Consider the following 11,784-nt stretch of genomic DNA (forward strand, 5'->3'; position numbering starts at 1 on the left):
CTATAGAATATGGATTTTTCCCACAAGATATTTTGTAGGGCAATTTCAAGGTATGGCAAGGAAATATATTTTGGGGTAAAACATTTTTTATTTTCTTCCTTGATATGCCAGAGTCAGATTGGAAAGTAAGTCATGATATAAAGAGTCAAATAAAACCCATCTGATAAGAATTTATGGTTTGTAGGACATGACTCCCCAGACCCCTTAGATAGGAGTTTGGGCAAAATAAAAAAATCAGAGCTTAGTCCTCATTAATTACAGGAAAAGAAAAGTAATCATATGTGATTACAAGTAATCCCAGCTCAACTGTGGTCAAAACGATGCAAGTCTTGAATATTGCTGTAATCAAACTGAAGATAAATCTGTAAGAAGAGGATGGAAAGGGTACACCTGTGCACCAGAGCAAGAGGAGGAGAGAAAGCTATCATACCCCAAATCATCAACACAGAAGTTACGAACAGATCCATCTAAGAGTAAAAGGCAGTTTTCTCCAGAAGAGGGAAAAGAGGGAGGGTGAAGACTTTCTCCCAACAGATCCTCAGGATGTGTTGACTCTCTAAAGTGTGTGCATACAATTTTAATGCTAACTTTTTGTAAAAGTAAATAAACCTTTTTACTGATATATACATACAGAAGGTACACAATCATATGTAATTCTCATAAATAAACATATCCTGTGTCTACTACTTAGATCAGAGAGGTTCTGACTTCTTAAGAAAAACCACTCCCTGCATTCCTATTCTTTATCTCATCATCCCTCTTGTTTACTTCATAGCACAAGCTGTATGTGTATATTTATTTGGATGTTGACATCTTTGTTTTCTCTCTCTCTCTCTCTCTTATGTAAATTCCACAAGTCAAGCTCCTTGTCTTTACTGTTTTATACCCAATGTCACTGTATATTACACACAACAATCTATCTCTGAATAAATGCAGCCATATGTTGCTTAGTAACAGAGATACACTCTGAGAAATGTATCGTTAGGCAATTTGTCATGTCATTGTGTAAACATCATAGATTGCACTTACACAGACCTAAATGGCATAGCCTACTACACACCTAGGCTATATGGTACATCTCATGGCTCCTAGACTACAAACCTGTGCAGCATGTTACTCTACTGAATACTGTAGGCAATTGTAACACAATGGTAAGTATTTGTGTATCTAAATGTAAAAAGGTACAGCACAAATATAATCTTATGAGACCATGATCATATATGTGGTCTGTCATTGCCTGAAATGTCATTATGTGGTACATGACTGTATTGTTAAATGAATAGATAAATGAACACAAGGCCACAAATATGATAAAATGGTGCAGCCATTAAGAAACTTAAAACTAGATGATAACAATTCTAAGTATTGTTTTGCCTCATGCTCTTTGGATGTCAAGCTTATATAATAAAGAATAAGCCTGTGAGCTTATCTTTACAGGTAGAACATTCAGCACCAGGCCTGAAACATAATGAAACAATCAAAAAATATGTGTTAGATGTCTAACTAAATGTTTTCCCATACTATACCAACTATCACAGTTAGGGACATAGGCTCTTCCTACATAGGAATGTGGTCTTCTCTTAAAAAAAAACCTTTTTAAATTATAATTGCAGGGTTGGCAATATCTTGCCACCCAAACAAGTACCTCTAGGCACAGCTGCTATTTACCAACACCCAACTGGAGAGGAAGCGAGGAATTAGCACAGTCAAAACTGGAAGGTCTTTGATACATTTCTGTGTTAATCCATTGTCTCTCTTCTCTGTACCCCTCTCTATACCCCTCATTTAAGACCTCTAGTGCCTCCTGCTTTTCTGAGCCCATCTTCTTACCAGCTTAGGAAATGACTCTACATCATCTTACTCCTCCATTGATTACACTTCAGGATGAATAAGTGTTGTCCTTTCCATTAATGCATCCGACATAATTGTGTCCCATCTTTTATCTGTAACCACATGATATGGTTTAAATTTGTGTCCCTGCCCAAATCTCATGTCAAATTGTAATCCCCAAGGTTGGAGGAGGGGCCTGGTGGGAGGATATTGGATCAAGGGGACAGATTCTCCTTTGCCGGTCTCTTGACTATAAGTGAATTCTCACAGATCTGTGAGGTGTGTAGCACGCCTCCCCACTCTCTTCCTCCTGCTCTGGCCATGTAAGCTGTGCCTTCCACCATAATTATAAGTTTCCCAAGGCCTCCCCAGCCATGCTTCCTGTACAGCCTGCAGAACCACAAGCCAATTAAACCTCTTTTCTTTACAAATTACTCAGTCTCAGGTATTTCTTTATAGCAGTGTCAGAATGAACTAATACACCATAGAAAGAAAAATAGTCTTGTTCTTTTTAAAACAGAGTTTCAAACCTCTCCCTCAAAAAAACTGTGTTCAGGGCTGAGACTCCTCAGAGGCTCCCCTTTACACACAAGGAAGAGGGGAATGGTGCCTCTGGGGTATGTCTAGTGCCCTCTCCCCAAACTCCACACTAGAACAACACCTTCTCTCTGTGTAAACCCTAGTCTCCGCTGGGGTTCAGGTATGCCATGGAACTCAGAGGCGGGCTTCCCCAGAATCTTGACAGTAGGAAATAACCAGCCTGCAAAGGATCATGTGGGCATAGACAGAAAACTGGTCCTAGTGGAAGGAGAAATAGGGTGGTCAGAAGAGGAGAGCGATCCTGAGAATCATATAGTGGCTGTCACTGAGGTTTTTCTCTGATCTGTCCCCCATTGACTACAACCTAGGTCAAGGGTAAGAAAGTCCTGTAACTCAACCTGAACAAGCTATTTCACTTAAGACTCTGTAAACCTTTGGAGCCTTTCAGTGGAGGGCAACATGAGAAGGAGAGGTGCCCTCCCCACTTCCCACCTCCGAGCTCCAGCACACCTGCAACGGTCTCTAGTGGAACATGATAGAACCCGAAGAGGCAGGCTAGTGAGAAGGAGGAAACAGCAGATGCTGTGTGAAGGCTGACCAGGCTTGGTTTTGATCACACATGAGATACATTTCAGGGACTTCCAGAAATGCCTGAGGAAACAACATAGGGGCTGGGATCTGTAACAGTCAAATGGAGGCAAAACCATCAACTGCTGCTCCTATGTTCAAAGCACATGGTAGGGCTGCGGACAAGACGTGTATGGCTTTTTGTGAATCACAACATCTAAGGTTTCAGCTACATCCCACCTCCTAACCGGCACTTGCTTCTTTTCTCCTCTCCCCTTCATTGGAAGACTGTGCACTATCTGAGGCCAAGGACAGCGTCTGACTTCCCGCCGACACAGTTACTGCCAAGGGGAGGTGCTCAATAAAGATGTGTGGAATGGAATGAATGAAGACAAGAATGGAATTGAACCAATTTGGTACAAAAAATTATTCTGCAAAATTTTAAGGTGGAAGACATTTCTGATGTTTACTTTCAATGTATGCAACAAGAAGGTAAGTTTAAAACTGGATCCTACCAGTTACCTGCTCTCTCTTCCCGTGCCTCTAGGATTCCACTGCTAAATGTGCAGATAATTCCCATATTCATTGCTGACTCAGTGTCTCTTTCTGACCTTGTACTGATGACATGGCAGAAAGGGCTAGAGGAGGAAAAGCCATGTCTAAGCAGAACAGCTGTGTACAAGGAGGTCCCTCCTTAAGCACAGTTTGCCTAAACAGCTCTTAACCAGGATGGTGCCCTAAAAGGGCGTTTCCGGGGTTTAGGGTGAGAACTTAGCACTGTGCCTGCTAGTGGGGACCTTCAGCCTGTTACATGAAGAGGAGAATCATTTGGTGAGTGACTGGGGTTTATGTTTAAGCATCCCTGTTTACTAACTGCATGACCAGGAACAAATTTCCTAACTACTCTGGTCTCATTTGCCTTCTTTCCTGAAGTATAATAATGTCGACTTTACCTACATCACCTATTGTTGAATCAAACAAGAGAATCATATACTAATTTGCATATAAAAATAGTATACACATGCTAGATTCAGACTATCATAAGAAAAGACAATTCTCACTGAAATCGGAGAGAAAGTCTTTTTTAGTTGCTTGGAATTGTCCCACTTTATTGCAACATTGATTGTAATTCCAAACACTTTTTTTTCTAAGTCAAACGTTCAGGGCCTATCAAATACCTTTGAGAACAATGCCCTTTGTCTTTGCTTTTTAAATTAGTTTCATTCTTGCAACTGGCCAGTCGGTTTGGTACTAAATCAAAACGAGTTCATGTTGTAAAACAATAAAAAAGAACTTTTTCCTTGCATTAGTTACTGATCAGCGGAGTAACGGCCTACATTTGTTCACACAAAGACCTAATGGATGACTTTTTAAAAGCAACATTGTGACCAAGAAGTAGATTTAGAAACCATTAAATATTATAGAATAGAATAACCCAAAAGCACTTAATCATCATGGAGCTTTGTAAAAAATCTATAGTTGGAATTCATTCTTCATATGCTTTTATTTCTATGGAATCCTTACAAGCTCCAGGCTCTGTGTTTTTTACTTTTAGTAAATGTTTATCCCTTATGTCTGTGTCATAGTCCACCATGGTTTGATTCGCCCCAAAGTCAAAATACTCTCTTGATCATTGTGCACAGAATTAATCAAGACTGACAGGACTATTAATGGTGCTTATCGCTTACACAAGAGAGAGGAGGAGTGCTGGGCTTGGCTGTGGGGTGTTTTCTGAAACTGGAATAAAAGGATCACCGCCAAAACATGGAAAGTTGTTCACAAGCTTTGCAGATGAGCTTTTCTTTTCTTTTTTCCTTTTCTTGATTTCAATAGGTTTTTGGGGAACGGGTGGTGCTTGGTTACATGAATAAGTTCTTTAGTGGTGATTTCTGAGATTTTTTGTCTGTTAACTCTGCTGATTATTTATTTTGCTGTGCAGGAGCTTTTTAGTTTATTTAAGTCCCATCTATTTCTCTTTTTTTTGGTTCATTTGCTTTTGGGTTCTTGGTCATGAAGTCTTGCCTAAGCCAATGTCTAGAAGGGTTTTTTGATGTTATCTTCTAGAATCTTTATGGTTTCAGATCTTAAATTTAAGTCTTTGATCCATCTTGAGTTGATTTTTGTATAAGGTGAGAGACAGAGATCTAGTTTCATTCTTCTACATGTAGCTAGCCAATTATCCCAGCACCATTTGTTGAATAGGGTATCCTTACCCCACTTTATGTTTTTATTTGCTTTGTCAAGGATCAGTTGACTGTATTTGGCTTAATTTCTGGGTTCTCTATTCTGTTCCACTGGTCTATGTGCCAATTTTTATACCAGTATCATGCTGTTTTGGTGACTGTGACCTTACAGTATAGTTTGAAGTCAGGTAAAGTGATGCCTCTAGGTTTGTTCCTTTTACTTACTCTTGCTTTGGCTCTGTGGGCTCTTTTTTGGTTCCATATGAATTTTAGGATTTTTTTTTCTAGTTCTATGAGAAATGATGGTGGTGTTTTGATGGGAATTGCATTGCATTTGTAGATTGCTTTTGGCAGTATGGTCATTTTCACAATATTGAATCCATGAGCATGGAATGTGTTTCCATTCGTATGTCATCTATGTTTTCTTTCAGCAGTACTTTGTAATTTTCCTTGTAGAGGTCTTTCATGTCCTTGGTTAGGTATATTCCTATGTACTTTATTATTATTATTTTTTGCAGCTATTGTGAAAGGAGTTGAGTTCTCGATTTGATTCTCAGCTTGGTCGCTGTTGGTATACAGCAGAGCTACTGATTTGTGTGCATTAATTTTGTATCCTGAAACTTTGCTGAATACGTTTACCAGTTCTAGGAGCTTTTTGGATGAGTCTTTAGGTTTTTCTAGGTATACAATCATATCATCAGCAAACAGCAACAGTTTGACCTCCTCTTTACCAATTTAGACACCCTTTATTTCTTTCTCTTGTCTGATTGCTCTGGCTAGGACTACCAGTACTATGTTGAGCAGAAGTGGTGAAAGTGGGCATCCTTGTCTTGTTCCAGTTCTCAGGGGGAATCTTTCCAATTTTCCCTGTTCAGTATAATATTGGCTGTGGGTTTGTCATAGATGGCTTTTATTACCTTAACGTTTGTCCCTTCTATGCCGATTTTGCTGAGGATTTTAATCATAAAGCAATGTTGGATTTTTGTCAAATGCTTTTTCTGCATCTATTGAGATGATCGTGTGATTTTTGTTTTTAATTTTGTTTGTGTGGTGTATCACATTTATTGACTTGTGTATGTTAAACCATCCCTGCATCCCTGGTTTGAAACCACTTGATCATGATAAATTATCTTTTTGATACATTGTTGGACTTGGTTCACTAGCATTTTCTTTGAGGATTTTTGCATCTGTGTTCATCAGGGATATTGGTCTGTAGTTTTCTTTTTTTGTTATGTCCTTCCCTGGTTTTGGTATTAGGGTGATTCTGGCTTCCTAGAATGATTTACGGAGGATTTCCTCTTTCTCTACCTTTTGGAATAGTGTCAATAGAATTGGTACCGATTCTTCTTTGAATGTCTGATAGAATTCAGCTGTGAATAGGTCTGGTCCTGAACTTTTTTTTGTTGACAATTGTTAAATTACCATTTCAATCTCACTGCGTGTTATTGTTATGTTCAGAGATTCTATATCTTCCTCATTTAATCTAGGAGGGTTATTTCTCCAGGAATTTCTCCATCTCCTCTAGGTTTTCTAGTTTATGCATGTAAAGGTGTTCATAGCCTTGAATAATGTTTTGTATTTATGTGGTATGAGTTGCAATATCCCCCGTTTCATTTCTAATGGAGCTTATTTGGATCTTCTCTCTTCTTGGCTAATCTCTCTAATGGTCTATCAATTTTATTTATCTTTTCAAAGAATCAGCTTTCTGTTTCATTTATCTTTTGTATTTGTGTTGCTGTTTGTTTCAATTCATTTAGTTCTGCTCCGATCATCGTTATTTCTTTTCTTCTGCTGGGTTTGGGTTTGAATTGTCCTTGTTTCTCCAGTTCTGTGAGGTAAGAACTTAGATTGTCTAATTGTGCTCTTTTAGACTTGTTGATGTAGGCATTTAATGCTATGAACTTTCCTCTTAGCACTGCTTTTGCTGCATCCCAGGTTTTGACAGGTTTTGTCACTATTATCATTCAGTTCATAGAATTTTTTAATTCCCATCTTGATTTCATTGTTGACCCAACAATAATCATTCAGGATCAGGTTATTTAATTTCCATATATTTGCATGGTTTTGAGGGTTCCTTTTGGAGTTGATTTCCAATTTTATTCCACTGTAGTCTGAGAGAGTACTTGATGAAATTTCAATTTTCTTAAATTTGCTGAGACTTGTTTTGTGGCCTATCATATTATCTATCTTGGAAAATGTTCCATGTGCTGATGAATAGAATGTATATTCTGTAGTTGTTGGGTGGAATGTTCTGTAAATATATCTGTTGAGTCAATTTGCTGTAGGGTATAGTTTAAGTCAGTTTCTCTGTTGACTTTCTGTCTTCATGACCTGTCTAGTGCTGTCAGTGGAGTGTTAGAGTCCCCCACTATTATGGTGTTGCTGTCTAGCTCATTTCTTAGGTATAGCAGTAATTGTTTTATAAATTTGGAAGCTCCAGTGTTAGATGCATGTATATTTAGAATTGTGATATTTTCTTGTTGGACTAGTTCTTTTATCATTATATAGTGTTCTTTGTCTTTTTTAACTGATGTTGCTTTAAAGTTTGTTTTGTCTGACAGAAGAATAGCTACTCCTGCTCACTTTTAGTGTCCATTTGCAGGGAATATCTTCTTTCTGCCCCTGCTTTACCTTAAGTTTATGTGAGTCCTCATGTGTTAGGTGAGTCTACTGAAGATAGCAGAAATTTGGTTGGTGAATTCTTATCCATTCTGCCATTCCGATTCTTTTAAGTGGAGCACTTTAGGCCATTTACATTCAATGTTGATATTGAAATGTGAGGTACTATTCTATTCATCATGCTTTTTGTTGCCTGAATACCTTGTTTGGTTTTGTTTTTTCATTGTGTTATTGTTATATAGGTCTTGTGAGATTTATGCTTTAAGGAGATGCTATTCTGGTATATTTTGAGGATTTGTTTCAAGATTTAGTGTTCCATCTAGCAGTTCTTACAGTGCTGGCTTGGTAGTGGCAAATTCTCTCAGTGTTTGTTTGTCTGGAAAAGACTGTATCTTTCCTTCATTTATGAAGCTTAGTTTTGCTGAAAACAAAATTTTGTTTGTTTGTTTGTTTGTTTTGAGACAGAGTTTTGATCTTGTCGCCCAGGCTGGAGTGCAATGTCACGATCTCAGCTCACTGCAACCTCCGCCTCCCAGATTCAAGCAATTCTTCCACCTCAACCTCCCAAGTAGCTGGGATTACAGGCACCTGCCACCATGTCTGGCTAATTTTTGTATTTTTAGTACAGACGGGGTCTCACCATGTTGACCATGACCAGGCTGGTCGCAAACTCCTGACCTCAGGTGATCCACCCGCCTCGACCTCCCAAAGTGCTGGGATTACAGGCATGAGCTTCCACCAGGCCCGGCCACAAAATTCTTGACTGATAATTATTTTGATGAAGGAGGCTAATGATGCGACCCCAGTCCCTTCTATGGTTTCTGCTGAGTAATTTGCTGTTAATCTGATAGGTTTTCCTTTATAGGTTATCTGATGCTTTTCCCTCACAGCTCTTAAGATTCTTTCCTTCAATATCGTGAAAATGGTCATACTGCCTAAGGTAATTTATTAATTTAGATTCAATGCTACCCCCATCAAGCTACCACTGGCTTTCTTCACAGAATTGGAAAAAACTACTTTAAAGTTCATATGGAACCAAAAGAGAGCCCACATAGCCAAGACAATCCTAAGCAAAAAGAACAAGGCTGGAGGCATCATGCTACCTGACTTCAAACTACACTACAAGGCTACAGTAACCAAAACAGCATGGTACTGGTACCAAAACAGAGATATAGACCAATGGAACAGAACAGAGCCACAGAAACAACACCACACATCTACAACCATCTGATCTTTGACAAAACTGATAAAAACAAGCAATGGGGAAAGGATTCTCTATTTAATAAATGGTGCTGGGAAAACTGGCTAGCCATATGTAGAAAGCTGAAACTGGATCCCTTCCTTACACCTTATACAAAAATTAACTCAAGACAGATTAAATACTTAAATGTCAGACCTAACACCATAAAAATCCTAGAAGAAAACCTAGGCAATACCATTCAGGACATAGGGATGGGCAAAGACTTCATGACAATGGCAATAAAAGCAATAAAAGCAATGGCAATAAAAGCCAAAATAGACAAATGGGATCTAATTAAACTAAAGAGCTTCTGCACAGCAAAAGAAATTGTCATCAGAGTGAACAGGCAACCTACAGAATGGGAGAAACTCTTTGCAATCTACCCATCTGGCAAAGAGCTAATATCCAGAATCTACAAAGAACTTAAACAAATTTACAAGAAAAAATCAAACAACTCCATCAAAAAGTGGGCAAAGGATATGAACAGACACTTCTCAAAAGAAGACATTTATGCAGCCAACAGACACATGAAAAAATGGTCATCATCACTGGTCATCAGACCAATGCAAATCAAAACCACAATGAGATACCATCTCACACCAGTTAGAATGGCGATCATTAAAAAGTCAGAAAACAACAGATGCTGGAGAGGATGTGGAGAAACAGGAACACTTTTACAGTGTTGGTGGGAGTGTAAATTAGTTCAACCATTGTGGAAGACAGTGTGGTGATTCCTCAAGGATCTAGAACTAGCAATAGCATTTGACCCAGTGATCCCATTACTGTGTATATACCCAAATGATTATAAATCCTGCTACTATAAGGACACATGCACACGTATATTTATTATGGCACTACTCACAATAGCAAAAACTTGGAACCAACCCAAGTGTCCATCAATGATAGGCTGGATAAAGACAATGTGGCACATATACACCATGGAATACTATGCAGCCATAAAAAAGGATGAGTTCATGTCCTTTGCAGGGACACGGATGAAGCTGGAAACCATCATTCTAAAAGCAAACTATCACAAGGACAGAAAACCAAACACCGCATGTTCTCACTCATAGGTGGGAGGTGAACAACGAGAACACCTGGACACAGGGCAGGGAACATCACACACTGGGGCCTGTCGAGGGGTTAGGGGCTGGGGGAGGGATAGCATTAGGAGAAATACCTAATGTAAATGACGAGTTGATGGGTGCAGCAAACCACCATAGCACAGGTTTACCTATGTAACAAACCTGCACGTTGTTCACATGTACCCTAGAACTTAAAGTATAATAATAATAATGATAAAAAGATTCTTTCCTTCGTTTTTGACTTTAGATAACCTGAGGACTATGTGCCCAGGTGATGACATTTTTGTGATGAATTTCCCATATGTTCTTCGAGCTTCTTGTATTTGCATGTCTAGATCTCTAGCAAGGCTGGGAAGTTTTCCTCAATTATTCCCTCAAATATGTTTTCCAAACTTTTAGATTCCTCTTATTCCTCGAGAACACCAATTATTCTTAGATTTGGACATTTAACATAGTCCCAAATTTCTTGGAGGTTTTGTTCATTTTTTAAATTCTTTTTTCTTTGTCTTTGATGGATGGGGTTAATTCAAAAACTTTGTCTTCAAGCTCTGAAGTTCTTTCTTCTGCTTGTTTGATTCTATTGCTGAGACTTTCCAGTGCATTTTGCATTTCTCTAAATGTGTCCTTGATTTCCAGTTGTGATTCTTTTTTATTTATGTTCTCTTTTTCACTGAAGAAGTTTCATTTCATACCCTGTATCATGTTTTTTATTTTTTTTAAGTTGGACTTAAATGTTAAAGGAGTTATATTCGCAGGGGGATTATGACTGCCTCTGTTGAATCATACAGGTCACCAGGGAAGTGGGGAAAAGCCAGCAGTCACTGGCCTCACCCGGCTCTCATACAGCCTACAGTCCTAAAGGACAGTCTCACTCCCATGCCCACACAACAGCACTGAGTCTGGTAGCTGGTGACCAGGGCTGAGAACTTGCCTCAGACCACGAGCCTCCCTGTGAAGAAAGCAAGCCGACTCACAGTTTTTCCAGTTTTTCCACATCTCAGGGAGCCTGCAGCAGTGATTCTGTTCTTTCAAAGGGTCTGTGGATTCCCTCAGCTTTTCTGGTATGTTCCTGCAGTAGTTCTTGGAGCAAGTTTATGATGTGGATCTCCACATACCACTCAGTCCATCAGAGTGGGAGCTACAAGCCAGTCCTGCCTCTTATTTGCCATCTTAATCCCTAGACTGGAGATTTTCAATTCCTGATACTGGCGTTACCTGTTCCAGGTAACTGGAGGTACACAACTCTCTGTTGTAAATGGGACCTTATGACCAGCTTGTTTCCAGAGACACCATGACAGGTATTTGCCATCCCCTGGAGGGAGGCACAGGCATGTTAAATAATGAGCACTCTTTCTATATCAATAATAAATGCCAAAGCAGCTCCAAGACTTGTACATTTTTAAAATGATAAGAAGAAAATAAGCTCTATAGTCTCTACAACCCCTGGAACTCAAGTAAGAAAAGAGTTCCTGATTTTCTTTGTTCATACTAAACCATAGTGGAAATGCAATGACTTCAAAAGAACAAAAATCTCTGAGGGTCAATGAGCTCATCAGGACAGCCTCTTTTTACTCAGGTCTTAAGAAAGTCATTTTTAAAACTAGGGAAATGATTTTTTTTTTTTTTTTTTTTTTTTTTTTTTTTTTTGAGACAGAGTCTCGCTGTCGCCCAGGCTGGAGTGCAGTGGCGCGATCTCGGCTCACTGCAGGCTCCGCCCCCC

The 11,784-nt window shown here is 39.1% G+C and overlaps 1 protein-coding gene and 1 long non-coding RNA gene across 3 annotated transcripts in view; one reads left to right on the top strand and one right to left on the bottom strand.

Annotated features, from left to right (window-relative positions):
• LOC116463610 (voltage-gated potassium channel subunit beta-1) overlaps nucleotides 1–11,784 on the bottom strand; it is a 494,700-nt gene that overhangs the window by 312,784 nt on the left and 170,132 nt on the right. The window lies entirely within an intron of this gene.
• Nucleotides 3,574–11,784, top strand: part of LOC116463613 (uncharacterized) — a 10,306-nt gene continuing 2,095 nt past the window's right edge. Inside the window, exons 1-2 of the long non-coding RNA XR_004246734.2 lie at nucleotides 3,574–3,768; nucleotides 11,066–11,125. This is a non-coding gene — a long non-coding RNA (uncharacterized LOC116463613). The remainder of the gene's footprint in view (nucleotides 3,769–11,065; nucleotides 11,126–11,784) is intronic.

Source organism: Hylobates moloch, unplaced genomic scaffold, assembly GCF_009828535.3.
Source record: "Hylobates moloch isolate HMO894 unplaced genomic scaffold, HMol_V3 SCAFFOLD_44, whole genome shotgun sequence".
NCBI classification, from domain to species: Eukaryota; Metazoa; Chordata; class Mammalia; order Primates; family Hylobatidae; genus Hylobates; species Hylobates moloch.